Raw genomic sequence first — 15,177 nt, forward strand, 5'->3', positions numbered from 1 at the left:
AGGGGGGGTTTAGACAGGGCCGGGCGGGTGGGTTAGGTAGGGGAAGGGAGGGGAAGGTGAGGGGAGGGCAAAGGAAAGTTCCCTCCGAGGCCGCTCCGATTTCGGAGCGGCCTTGGAGGGAACGGGGGTAGGCTGCGCGGCTCGGCGCGCGCCGGCTATACAAAATCCATAGCCTTGCGCGCGCCGATCCAGGATTTTAGCAGATACCCGCGGCTCCGCGCGTATCTACTAAAATCCAGCGTACTTTTGTTTGCGCCTGGAGCGCAAACAAAAGTAGGCTATTCGCGCGCCTTTTAAAATCTGCCCCTTACTTTTTAAAACACGTTTTTTCAAAAAAAATTAAATAATTAAGAAATTAAAAAATACATAACAAAATATGTTTTTGAACAATTGATTAAAGGACTAGAGGGTGGACGGTGGTGCTCATGATTAAACAATAAATTAAGCAAGGCACTGAGGCTAGGTGCTCTTGAAGTTTTATGAAGCATCACTATACACCTATTAAATATTTTAGAAACAAAAACAGCAATTTCAAAATTGTTCATATATATGTAAGTGAGAGTCACACAGTTGAATGTAGAATATTTTAGCACAAAAAGAAAAAATTCACAATGAATATATAAAAAATAAAAAAGAAAGTTTGGGTTTGTGTGCGGATTTTTGGACACATTATACATAAACTCTAGGCAAAGTGACTGGTCCGACTTGCTTCCCTGGGCCGAGTTTGCATTAAACTCCCACCAGTCAGCTTCTACTGGATCCTCACCCTTCCAGATTGTCTACGACGCCAGCCTCTGCCTCCTCTTCCAGAGCCTCTGTCTGTGTCATCTCCTGCAGCCCAGGCCTTGGCACAAGAACTTCACCAATTCTGGGAGCATACCAAGCAACTTCGTCAACAAGCCGAGCAAAAAGCTAAGACGTTTTATGATGCTCATCATCGGGCAGCTCCACAATTGAACCCTGGAGACAAAGTGTGGCTCAGTACCCGCTTCATCCATCTTAAACCACCTTCAGCCCACTTTGCGCCCAAATACATCGGGCCTTTTCCAGTTCTTTGCCGCCTGGGTCCAGTTACAGGTCCTCTCTGCACCTTACTGGTCATCTTGAAGTATCCCGGTGCTCCATCCGCAAGCCACCTACCGTTCATAGACCCAGGAGTACTGGCATACCTCCCACGCCAATGTCCGGAGGGGAGCCCATGCAACTGGGCCGGTCTCCATTAACCCCTGAGGAGAAGAGGAGACGCCGTACATTGGGCCTCTGCCTCTACTGTGGAAGCAAGGGGCATTTCCTCTCAACTTGCCGGGAAACGCCATTACCTAGGCATTTCTGGAACCGCTCCTCTCTGCACCTTACCGGTCATCTTGAAGTATCCCGGCGGAGAAATCCAGCTTCGAGCATTCATCGACTCGGGTGCGGAAGGAAATTTTATAGTGGCCGACTTGGTGGCCCAGCTAGCCCTTCCCACAGTCCAAAAGATCCCTCCTCTACGGATCTCGTCTATCCGAGGCACTTTGCTCCCCGGACTCATTACCACCTCCACCGTACCTATTACACTACAGACTGGATTGTTACACTCTGAGCAGATTTCGTTCCTCGTCCTGGAACGGGCAGTGCATCCCTTGGTTCTGGGCCTCCCATGGCTCCGTCTGCACTCGCCTTCCATCGAATGGGATGACTTTCAGCTGGTTCGGTGGGGGCCAGCCTGTTTTGGCCGTTGCCTACAACTTCCGTCTCCGGCCAGACCCCTGAGCGTTTGCTTGTCCCAGCTGCTACCTGAACCATACCGGTCCTATGAAGATGTCTTTTCAATGGAGATGGCGGAGATCCTCCCACAGCATCGGCCGTTTGATTGCTCTATTGACTTACTTCCGAGGACCACTCCGCCCCGCGGCCGAGTATACCCGCTGTCTTTACCTGAAACCAAGGCCATGTCAGAATACGTGGAAGAAAATGTGGCCAAGGGGTTCATCTGGCCGTCTCGTTCGCCAGCAGGTGCTGGTTTCTTTTTTGTGGCCAAGAAGGATGGGACACTTTGGCCCTGTATCGATTATCGGGGATTAAATGCTATCACCAAGCGGGATCGTTATCCCCTCCCGTTGATCCCGGAACTACTGGATCGCCTCCAAGGTGCTCAGGTATTCACTAAATTGGACTTGAGGGGGGGCTTATAATCTGGTGCGCATCCGTCCCGGGGATGAGTGGAAGATGGCATTCAACACCCGGGACAGGCACTATGAATATCTCGTAATGCCCTTTGGTCTCTGCAACGCCCCAGCTGTCTTCCAACACCTTATGAATGAGGTTCTACGAGACTTCTTGAATTCCTTCGTGATAGTGTACCTGGATGACGTTCTCATATTCTCCAAGGATCTGACATCTCATCGACGGCACGTGAAACAAGTCCTTCAGGTTCTCCGAGAAAATCATCTGTATGCCAAAATGGAGAAATGTACCTTTGAGGCAGAGTCCCTGCCTTTCCTGGGTTATATTATTTCCTCGACCGGTTTCCAAATGGACCCAGAGAAGGTAACAGCCATTACCCAATGGCCCCAGCCGAAAGGGCTTAAGGCACTCCAGCGTTTTTTGGGGTTTGCAAATTTTTACAGGCAGTTCATTCCCGCCTACTCCCATCGGGTGGCTCCACTCACGGCTCTGACTCGCAAGGGCGCTGACGCTAGGAACTGGCCGGAGGACGCGGTCGCGGCGTTTAGCGATCTTAAGAAGGCCTTCCTGTCGGATGTCTGCCTCCGGCACCCGGACCCCTCCAGGCCTTTCATAGTGGAGGTCGATGCCTCCAGCGTCGCAGTAGGTGCAGTGCTGAGTCAGCACTCAGACTCAGGGAAACTCCTACCTTGCTCATACTTTTCTAGAAGGTTTTCCCCAGCTGAGAGCAACTACTCCATTGGGGACAAGGAGTTACTGGCCATTAAACTGGAAGAGTGGAGGCAGTGGCTGGAGGGAGCTTTGCACACCATCACGGTTTTTACAGACCATAAAAACCTTGAGTTCTTGTCTCAAGCCCAGCGCTTGAACCCTCGCCAAGCCCGCTGGGCTTTGTTTTTTAGCCGATTCAACTTTGTCTTACAGTATCGACCAGCGGCCAAGAATGTCCGGGCAGATGCCCTCTCCAGGGCCACCTGTAATGATGGAGATCCGGAGCCGCCCCAATTCATCTTGGATCCTAGTAAGGTCCGTCTCTCAGCCTTGACGGTACTCACCCAGGACAGAACTATAGTCCCTCGCAAGGATCGCCTAACTGTACTCCAATGGGCCCATGACTCCCTCATCGGCGGCCATGCTGGCTGGGAAAGGACATTAGAACTACTTAACCGATACTATTGGTGGCCCAACCTCCGACGGGACGTCGCCACGTATGTGCAATCCTGCCCTACCTGTGCCCGCCAGAAACCCAGCCCGGGTTTACCCTGCGGTCTTCTTCAACCTCTACCTATCCCCACGGAACCCTGGACTCATTTAGCCACAGATTTTGTGGTAGATTTGCCACCATCTAGCGGCCATACAGTGATCTGGGTAACAGTAGACCGCTTCTCTAAGAAGGTGCACTTGGCCCCTCTTCCCAAGCTTCCAGCTGCTCCCGAACTGGCCCTTCTGTTTGCTCAGCACATCTTTTGCCTGCACGGTCTCCCTCAGGACATTGTGTCGGATCGAGGACCCCAGTTCGTGGCTCGTTACTGGCGAGCCCTTTGTAAATGTTTTAAAGTAAAACTCAATTTCTCTACGGCGTTCCATCCGCAAAGCAATGGACAGACAGAGCGGATGAACCGCACCTTGAAGTCCTATATCCGCTCCTTCATAAATGAGCGACAGGATAATTGGTCCGAGTTACTACCGTGGGCGGAATTTGCCTATAATAATCAAGTCCACACAGCCACGGGCATGTCTCCCTTCCAGGTAGTGTACGGTAAGCCCCTAAGACCACCACTTCCTCTCGATGCCTCGAGCACTTCGCCAGCTGCCCAAGCTACCGCTCGCCAGCTTCAGGTTCTCTGGCGAGGAACCCAGAGCAAACTACGCCGGGCAGCTGCCTCTGCCAAACAAGCGGCAGACCGACATCGACGACCAGCCCCCGCTTTTCAACCAGGAGACTGGGTGTGGCTTAACACCAAGAATATCCGTCTTCGCCTCCCTTCACGGAAGTTTGCACCCCGGTTCTGCGGCCCGTTTCCTGTGGCCGAGAGAGTGGGTTTGGTGTCCTATCGTCTAAGACTGCCGTCTACATTCCGGATCCATGATGTTTTTCATGTATCCCTCCTGAAACCTGTGGTCCTTTCCTATTTCCATCGCACTCCTCCGGATCCTATGGCCACACCCATAGATGAGGATCCTACGTATCAAGTTCGAGATGTGGTGGATATTCGTTTCCATAACCGCAGGTGGGAATACCTCCTGGCCTGGGAAGGTTGTAGCGACGAGCATAATACATGGGATCCCAGTCGTAACATCCTTGACAAGGACCTACTGCGCCAGTTTCACCAGGACCATCCTGAGAAGCCTGGACCCCTCAAGAGGGGCCGTAAAGGGGGGGGGGGTACTGTTGCGGTCTGCTCCGCTTCCCCTCTCTCCTCGTTCACCAGCGCTTACCTTCGGGCCAGGGAACGCCGCGCTCACCACCCTCCGGCTTCCAGGGACGCGCATAGGCCCATGTGGCCTCCGCCATTTCCTTGCCCCGCTTGCAGTGGCCTCACACGCGCACGAGTACGGACTCTTTGGGCGCCCAGAACCCAGAAGCCGGGCTCCGCCCGCAGTGATGACGTCACCCGCCACCCAGATATAACCGGCGCTCAGACTATTCCTCTTCGCCTTGCAACGAGGTTCACTACAGTCCTGTAGCTCTGAGTTGCGTCCCTTGCTGTGTTTCCTGCCTGCCTTGACTTCGGTTCGTCCTGACTACGCTTTGCCTGCTGCCTGCCTTGACTTCGGTTTGTCCTGGCTATGCCTTGCCTGCTGCCTGCCTTGACTTCGGTTCGTCCTGACTTCGCCTTGTTCGCTGCCTGCTACCAGCCTTGACTTCAGCGGGGTCTGCTCTAGCGCCTGCCGGCAGCCTTGCTTCGCCACGACTCCGGACCCCACGTCAGGCGCCTTTTGCAGCTACACCTGTGAGATAGAGTTGTCTCTGCTGTCTCCTAAGTCCCAAGGTACTGGAACCCTACGGGCCCCTCCTGGGGGTTTCCGGTGCCCGGGTGAAGCTCTTGTCTTGAACTCTATTCTCTCTGAACTGTCTAGTTCCTTGCTGCTACCTCTCTCACTAGCACCCAAGTCCCAAGGCACCAGAAGCCTACGGGCCCCTCCTGGGGGGTTGCTAGGTGTCCGGGTGAAGAACCTGTGCTAGCCCTGTTACCACTGGTTGTACCTGCTTATCTGTTGCTGGACTCTCTCTCTCTCTCTCTGGGGTCTAAGTCCCAAGGTGCCAGAACCCTACGGACTCCTCCTGGGGGGTCCTGGGCGCCCGGGTGAAGAGCTTGTGCCAGCCCCTGTCATCTGTGGACTCCCTGGTTCTCTGTTGCTGGACTCTCTCTCTGGGGCCCAAGTCCCAAGGTGCCGGAACCCTACGGGCTCCTCCTGGGGGGTTCTGTGTACCCGGGTGAAGTTCTCATATCAGACTCTATTGCTACTACATCCTTGACTCTGAGTCTTGGCTCCGCCTCCCAACCTACTCCGCCCCTCGGGGTGGGTTGGCCCAAGGGTCCACTATTCAGCCGCAGAACCCGGCCGCAACAATAAAAACACAGATACCAGGGGCCCACGCATAGAATGAGAGTAAGACAAGGACTCTGGAGCTGCCAGGAGCTGGGACATCAAAATCAACACCAGTGCCATTACATGGAGTGAAGACCATGCACAGGTTAGAGGACCCCCTGTCTTCATAGAAAACTGATTAACAAGGTGCTCAGAAGTAGTGATGGGAGGAACCTTCTTTGATCTGATTAAAGTCCAATTTCAGAAACATTAATATTTGACTTGGATTTTTCAGTGTTACAAATTCAGCTTCAGATTGCTTGACCAGCAGAAATTGAAAAAATTGAAAACCTTATCTGCAATACAAAGGATATTATTATGGCAAAAAAAAGTGTGTGTGTGTGTGAGAGAATATATATATAGCGATTATAACCAACAAAAAGCGAACACTAATGTGTAAAGAAATATTTATGACAAAAAATTTACTTTATTAAATTTTATACAAAAAGGAAATTTTTATTATTTAAAAAAAAAATGTTTAAACTTCATACAGAACCAAAAACAAGTAGTTATAACACATGGTGATACAGTCTTTAAATTATCAGTCTGTATCCTTATGCTTTAAAAAACTCCTACAAATCATGAAAGTTGCAATCTAACACTGAAAATGATCCAAACAAACGGTGCACAAAAGAATCCAAGGAACAACTTCTCATCATCTTATAATGTTCAGAGTGCTGCTCTCCCTTGTTCCATTTCTTTGTAAACAAAATGGCTGTTATGTTAATGACTCCCTTTGACAAATGCCCCTTGTTTTGCCCACATTAGTGTTTGTTTCTGTTGGCTATATTCACTTTAATTTTTTCTAACTGCCTCATCTCTATTATTTAATTTATTTTAATTTCACCTGCATATTTTGGCTTTCAAGGAGCCCAGCAGCCTGGATCCATAGCCTGGTTAGCTCAGAATGAAGTGGGATAATTGTAGTCAGTGTTACTGAAGTGATATTTTAAGCCACATTCCAGGTGTGTGGACTTCAGTGTTTATCAGAATACTCTATATTTGAGTAATATGCCTGTTTCTCAGCTAGAAATGCATTACAAATTCTGGATATAGCTGTCAAGGCTGAAAACAGCTGTACACCCATGAAATCAGGCCGTCACTGTATAAAATCAATGCAAGCATGTCTCCTTTTCTCCTCACAGCTCCTGCATTATATATGGAAGGTGCGATTCCAGAACACCATGGGCCGGGAGATTTTCTTTGACAAAAATGGAAACCCTCCGGCTGCTTATGACATTAATAACTGGTACCTGACTTCAAGTGGCTCCTTTGCCAGTGTAAAAATTGGCCACTATGACTCTGGAGCTGCCCGTGGCTGGGACATCAAAATCAACACCAGTGCCATCACATGGAGTGAAGACTATGCACAGGTTAGATGATCCCCCTGTCTTCATAAAAAACTGATTAACAAGGTGCTCAGAAGTAGTGATGGGAGGAACCTTCTTTGATCTGATTAAAGTCCAATTTCAGAAACATTAATATTTGACTTGGATTGTTTCAATCAAATTCAGCTTCTGATTGCCTTGAATCTGACTCTGATTAATTTTTCATTAGAAGCAGACTGGGACCTTTAGCTCAGTAGTAGAGTCACCACCCCAGAATCCAGGGTTCGAAAGTCTGTGTCTTGGAAAGGCTTCTATGGGAGAAACATTGTACCAGTCTGAACTAATTTACATTAATTTGTTTTCCTTCTTTCATTATATTTTAGAGTGGATTGCTTTTAGGTATTATAGATATTTTCCTCAGCCCAGAGGGCATACAATCTAAGAAAGTCATTTACAGAGCCATGGTATTTTCCCTGGCAATAAAATACTGCCAGGGAAAAATACTGTTGCATTACTTGGCCCCAAAGTTTCACACAAAGGTGGCCTCAAGAATTTGGGAGCTGACATGTCTGAACATAAGAAATTGCCATGCTGGGTCAGACCAAGGGTCCATCAAGCCAGCATCCTGTTTCCAACAGAGACCAATCCAGGCCATAAGAACCTGGCAATTAACCAAACACTAAGAAGATCCCATGCTACTGATGCAATTAATAGCAGTGGCTATTCCCTAAGTAAACTTAATAGCCTTTAATGGACTTCTCCTCCAAGAACTTATCCAAACCTTTTTTGAACCCAGCTACACTAACTGCACTAACCATATCCTCTGGCAACAAATTCCAGAGCTTTATTGTGCGCTGAGTGAAAAAGAACTTTCTCCGATTAGTCTTAAATGTGCTACTTGCTAACTTCATGGAATGCCCCCTAGTCCTTCTATTATTCGAAAGTGTAAATAATCGATTCACATCTACTCGTTCAAGACCTCTCATGATCTTAAAGACCTCTATCATATCCCACCTCAGCTGTCTCTTCTCCAAGCTGAACAGCCCTAACCTCTTCATCCTTTCCTCATAGAGGAGCATTCCATCCCCCTTTATCATTTTGGTTGCCCTTCTCTGTACCTTCTCCATCACAACTTTATCTTTTTTGAGATGCCGCAACCAGAATTGTACACAGAATTCAAGGTGCGGTCTCACCATGGAGCGATATAGAGGCATTATGACATTTTCCGTTTTATTAACCATTCCCTCCTAATAATTCCTAACATTCTATTTGCTTTTTTGACTACTGCAGCTCACTGAGCCGACAGTTTAAAAGTATTATCCACTATGATGCCTAGATCTTTTTCCTGGGTGGTAGCTCCTAATATGGAACCTAACATCGTGTAACTACAGCAAGGGTTAATTTTCCCAATATGCATCACCTTGCACTTGTCCACATTAAATTTCATCTGCCATTTGGATGCCCAATCTTCCAGTCTTGCAAGGTCTTCCTGTAATGTATCACAATCCGCTTGTGATTTAACTACTCTGAATAATTTTGTATCATCCGCAAATTTGATAACCTCACTCATCGTATTCCTTTCCAGAACATTTATATATATATTGAAAAGCACGGGTCCAAGTATAGATCCCTGAGGCACTCCACTGTTTACCCTTTTCCACTGAGAAAATTTACCATTTAATCTTACTCTCTGTTTCCTGTCTTTTAACCAGTTTGTAATCCACAAAAGGACATTGCCTCCTATCCCATGACTTTTTCGTTTTCTTAGAAGCCTCTCATGAGGGACTTTGTCAAACGCCTTCTGAAAATCCAAATACACTACATTTACCGGTTCACCTTTATCCACATGTTTATTAACCCCTTCAAAAAAATGAAGAAGGTTTGTTAGGCAAGACTTCCCTTGGGTAAATCCATGTTGACTGTGTTCCATTAAACCAGATCAGATCAGACTAACATGTCCCACGTGTGTAAAAGACTCTGAGAATCTCTATACATGCACTGACGCCTAAAAAAATAAGCCAATAAGTAACTAAATACATATTTAAAGGTTTAAACCTCTGGGGCAGCCATGTATCAACCTTGCCATTTTGTTCTCCATCCTAGTCCATAATCCAAATTATTGATAGTACCAGCTAAGGTCTGGGACCAGCACTGGACATTTTTTTCAAATGTTGCTGGCTGCCCATATCAAGTGAACTTCATATTATCCCTGATGCAGGCGTAAACACCAAAACATGGCCATGTCAGGTTTATTCCAGACTATGTGCATTTCAGTCTTTGTGCCTATCAGCCAATGTATTGAAGATTTGGAATAGCAGCCTGTGCAGTCGTCAGTCTGTTATAAATGTATGGTTTATATTTACCTTAGATGCATTTTATTGTATACTAGCTGTACCCGGCCACGCGTTGCAGTGGCAGAGCCAGGTTAAGTGGAAAAGAAAGAAAAGAGAATGGGGATAACTGCCCCCTGCCCTCCCCGAACATGGACGCAAGAACATCCCCATGCCCCCCCCACTGCAGGTCCGCCGATAACTGTCAAAAATGGTAGTCGGTGGAGCGGGCGTTCGTTCCGGCATGGAAGTATTAGCGCCGGGCACTTGGCAGCCAGCACTGAAACTGTCTCCGACGGCTGTTAGAACTTACTCTGTCAGTGGGGTGGAGCAATGGGAGTGGTCGTCTCGCTCAGATAGTAAGGGCGAAGGTGCGCCGGTTGCCAGTACAGAAAATGGCGTCGAAGGGCCCTCGCCCTTACTATGTCACATGGGCTACTGCCGCCATTGGCGTTCCCGAGTGTCCTAGTAAGGGACAGAGCCGTCGGCACCATTTTGATTGCTGGCAGCCGACGGCCGTAGTGTATGCGATGTATCACGGAGTGGTGTTGCCCCCCCCCCCGCTGGAGCAGCCCGAACTATTCTGCCGTTTTGCGTGCGTTCGGAGGGTGTGGGCAGTAAGTAGAAAAGTCATGGGTGTGGGGGGTGTGAGGAGGGTGTTTTTGTGTGAGTTCGTAGGGTGTGGGAATAGCAAACATGTGGCATGTGAGTGGCCTCCCGGTGTAGCATGCTGGAATTTTGTGGGTTTTTGTGTGTTTTTTGAGGGTGTGTGAAGTAAGTACAATTGGCATGTGTGCGGGAGGGGGGGGGGGTGTGTGAGGAGGGTGGATTTGTGTCTGGTCGGAGGGTGTGTGAATCCCAAACATTGGTCACGTGTGTGTAGGGTGTGAGCGTTTGTGCAAGGTGTAAGAGCTTCCGCTTACGTCCAGCAGATGTCGATGTTTTGTGGAACCAAATTTTAAAACTTTTTTACCAGCCCCCGGTGTGACATATATTTAACGTAAGTGTAGAAGAACCTTGCCGTATGTGAGGTGAAGCTTGTGTCCAAATTTGAAAGCAATCGGTTCATGCGTTGCTGTGGCTGAGCCTGGTTAAGTTGAAAAAACAGAACAGAGCAGTAAAGGTTATAGTTTGTGTGTTTTGTTTTTTTTTTTTACCCCAAATGAACAGCACCAGCAAAGAATAGTTTAAATATGCAAGCACACCTTCCTGCCCCCACCCCCCAACCCGGCGAAATAGAGCAACCCGCGCTACAGCCCCCCTCTCAGGAGATGTGGAGAATGAGTGCCCCCCCCTCTGTGAAAAACGCGCGGCGGAAAATAAGAACGGTCCCCCACCGTGCTCCTCCCCGGCTACCTGTGTAAACTGCCAGCCGGTGGCGAGGGTGTGTGCTAGGGTTTGTTCCGCCGGCTGCCATGTCGCAAAACTTCACCGGTGAAAGATGTGCGTCAGGATTCCTGACCTAGTAAGGGCAAATGTCCGCTGAGAATATGGCGCCGACGGGCTGTTGCCCTTACTATGTCACATGGTGTACCGACGTCATTGTTGTCTCCGTATAGCATAGTAAGGGCAAGGTCCGCCGGCGCCATTTTGGTTGCTGGCATCCGACGGCCCTACTGAATGCGATGTGTCCCGGACCGTTCCTGTGGTGCCGGCGGAGAAGCATGGACTTGTTTCAGGTGTGGTGTGTGATCGGAGTTCAGTGCGTGGATGGGTGGAAGAGGGTACTTTAATTTAAATTCAGAGGGTGTGTGAAATGCGTGGCTTCCCAATGTAGCAGCCAGGAATCCGTGTTTTGGTGTGTTTTGGGAAGGTGGGTGAAGTAAGTGACATTGGCAGGCGTGTGGGTGGGGGTGTGTGGTGTGATGAGTGTGGATTTCTGTGTGTTATGAGGGAGTGTGAATGAAAGACAATAGCCCTGTGTGGGGGTGAGGTGTGGTGTGTGAGTGTGAGTGTGTGTGAAAGGTGTAAGAAGTTGCGCTTGCGCTGACGGCCACCAGATATCGCTGTTTTGTGTAAGCAATTTTTAAACTTGTATTACCTGTCACAGGTGTGACCTATATGTAATGTAAGTGTATAAGATCCTTCCCTTATGGGAAGTGAATGTTGTGTGCAAATTTGAACGCATTCGGTTAAGCGGTTGGCGAGATTAGCGACGACGTACAAACTATTTAAGATTTTTATTTATATAGATAATTTTGTAATAAACATATAGGGCCAGATTTTCAAAAGGTTACGTGTCCCAGGGTTTGCAAAAATGGGTGGAGAGGGGCGAGGCGTGGGTGGGGAAGGGGCGGGGTCAGGCTCCCGGCACAGAGGCCATATTTGCCACTCTGCTGGGGATCACGTGCCGAAGGCAGGCGCAAAAGGTACAACACAAATTTTGGGGGCAGTTAGAGTAGGGCCGGGGGGGAGGAAAGGTTAGGGCAAGGGGTGGGGAGGTCAGGTTAGGGGGAAAGGAACTGGGGAAGGATGCGCAGCTCGGCACGCACAACGTGCACCCCCTTGCGCATGCTAACCCCTGATTTTATAACTTGCATGCGCCTGCGCACCCAAGTTATGAAATCAGATGTACATGTGCACGTGCCTGGTAGCACAAGCACATGTAAGCCCGTGCGCAACCCTTTAAAATCTACCCTATATTTTTATGATTTTATTGGTTCATTGTCCAAAATATTTTAGACTCCTAGAATTATGGGTTATTTATAGTGTATTCCAAACTATCTGCCTGCTGTTTTTTAGATATTTCCCTCTTGTGGGAGATTGCCTCTCTTCATTGTGTTCTAATGTTCCATAAATGTAGCTAACCCATGGGAATGTGGAGATCTGCATCAAGCCACTTCCTCTGAAATCTTTGCAATAACTGCTGGGGGTCAGGGGTGGGAGAGTGTTCTCTGGTTAAAATTATGGTTTTGTTCAACCGAAGGATACTCTAAATAAGGTTAATGCATTTCTTTTCTCTGCAAACTCAACTGTTCTGTGCTATTTTTTTTTTAATGTCTTATTACTCTAGAAGCAATTTACTGGGTATCCAGTTCATTTGTGTCTTAGTACCTCTGAACCGCCATTCTCAAAAGCAGAGCACTCTTCCTTATATAGTGATGGGCAAGCTCAGAGATGGTTTGGGTGTTTCTAGACACCTCTAGATTTTGTGTAAATCATCTTGGGCTACAGGGAATAACTTTGATCAATGAAAAAGTTATTTATTTTATTATTTTTTAAACTTGTATACCACAAATTAAAATTTCTAAGCGGTCTGACAAAAAACATTCATAAAATCATACATAGAATATAAACATAGACAATACACAAGTAAAATAAATATTGTGTCAATATCCATCTAATTTATAATTTACACTCCAGATTTTATACAGTAGTCTGTTTCCTCCTGGCTACACATTATCCTGGAAATCTTGGGAGTAGTATAATGGGTACACGATCAATCAAACTGATTGACAGGTGAGATAAGGATGACAGCAGCCAATCAGCGTTTACTTCCGGTCTAAGCCCCGCCCACGCCCTGCCCACTCCCCATAGAAGTGAATGGGGGTGTAGCCACGCCCCTCCTGCCCCCCACCCTCGACCACGCCCCCGGCCACACCCCTTCCGCCACAGGCCCCACCCCTTCCGCAGCCAATCAATGGTCACTTCCGGTCTAAGCCCCGCCCACTCCCCATAGAAGTGAATGGGGGCGTAGCCACGCCTCCTCCCGCCTCCTCCCGCCCTCGACCACGCCCCCAGGCCCCACCCCTTCTGCCACAGGCCCCACCCCTTCCGCCCCTGGCCCCGCCCAGACCCCATTGATGCTCCTCCCCTCCCAATAGAAGTGAATGGGGAGCCCCTCCCACACCCCACCCCCAAACCGCCCCCCCCCATGATGTCACGGATGACCCCGCCCACACCCCAACCCCCAAGCCACACCCCCCTGTGACGTAGCGGGTATGACATCACCGGAAGTCCACCCCACACCGCCCCCCAAAAACACACCCCCTAAAACGTCATCAGAAAGGGTCCTGTCGCTTTTTTAATGATGTCGGTATTAATGGACTCTGGCTGTTTTTGATGATTTCACCGGAAGTACAATACAAAAGTCCTGAAATATGTGCTCCTAGAACCTCCTGATGCCTTTTAATGATGTCGGAGCCAGTAGTATGCTTTTAGGAGGCAGGAAAACTGCAGGAAATATGCTTTTTTTCTAGCCACTCTGTTTTTAAAAAAACAAACAAAATACAAGCTGTTAGGAGGCAGAAAAACTGTGGCTCATTCTGTTGACAAGGATTTGGTTTTTTTAAAACAAGTGATTGAAGCTACCGGTGGTGAATTGCATGAGCTGCAGGATCAAACTTTGCAAAAGACAGGTTTTTTTTCTTTTTTCCAAAAGACTAGGGACCGGGTAGTATTATGGGTACGCTGTCACTCAAAACCCCAAGCCAAACCCCCCCCAGTGATGTCACCAGAAGCCCAAGCCCACCCCTCCAAGCCCTTGCTGTAGATAGGCATGCCCCAATAAAAAAAGTTACCAGAGAGCAGGCAGGAAGCCGTGACTCATTCTATACACAGAGACAGGGAGAATCCAACAACACCCCTTCCCCCCCGCCCCTCTCTGCCTCAATCCGCCCTTCCCCCAGACCTAAATCTGAGCAGAGGATAATTGAAAGCAGTGGGGGGTGTAGGTTTGCAATGGTGAAACACAAGGCTTTAGTTTTGTTTTAAAAAAAACAGACTTCTGTATTTTACAGCCATATAAAAAAACAAGAATGCACCAGCGGATCTTAAAGAAAATTTATAATGAGCCAGGAAATACCGGCAGTTTTGGCGGTATAACACCTCTTTTGCAGGCAGCTAAAGCATGTATGCCGTCTGTGACCAAGAAACAAGTGATTGATTGGCTTACAGAACAAGATGCTTATTCTTTACACAAACCTGCTAGGGTACGATTTAAAAGAAATAAAACCATAGTGCCAGATATGGATTGGCAATGGCAAGCAGATCTTGTTGACATGACAGCCTTGTCTGGTTATAACAGAGGCTACAAATACATTTTGACGGTGATAGATATTTTGTCAAAATACGCATGGGCTGTGACCCTAAAAACAAAAACAGGTCGTGAAGTGGCCGAGGCCTTTGAAAATATATTTAAAGGTGGTCGTGTTCCCAACAAAATACAAACAGACAGAGGTAAAGAGTTTTTAAACAGATCTGTGAAGAGTTTGTTAAAATACAGGGGCATTCAGCATTTTGTGACCAACAACGATGTTAAGGCAGCAGTTGTGGAGAGATTTAACAGGACTTTAAAATCCAAAATGTGGCGATACTTTACAGCGCGCAACACTTTTCGCTATGAAGATGTGCTTCCGGCTTTTATGAACAGTTACAATCGCAGTTTTCACAGAACAATACAGGCCCGCCCCATCGATGTAACAACCTCAAACTCACTGCGGTTCTGGAAAGTAATCTACGGCAATAACAACAAACATGAAACTACTAAGCCTTTTTTAAAAAAGGGGGATCATGTTAGACTGTCAAAAACTAAAGGGAAATTTGAAAAAGGTTATGAACAAACATGGACAGATGAGATATTTATAATAACTGACGTCCTAAGCAGGGGACAGAAAACAGTGTACAAGATACAAGATTATGGTGAGGAAACCATTCAAGGTTCTTTTTATCCTGAAGAATTACAGAAAGTCAGCCCTCAACAGGACAGAATATACCGCATTGATAAGGTTCTAAAGGTAAAAGGGAGAGGTAAGAACAAA

Source organism: Rhinatrema bivittatum, chromosome 19, assembly GCF_901001135.1.
Source record: "Rhinatrema bivittatum chromosome 19, aRhiBiv1.1, whole genome shotgun sequence".
NCBI lineage: Eukaryota > Metazoa > Chordata > Amphibia > Gymnophiona > Rhinatrematidae > Rhinatrema > Rhinatrema bivittatum.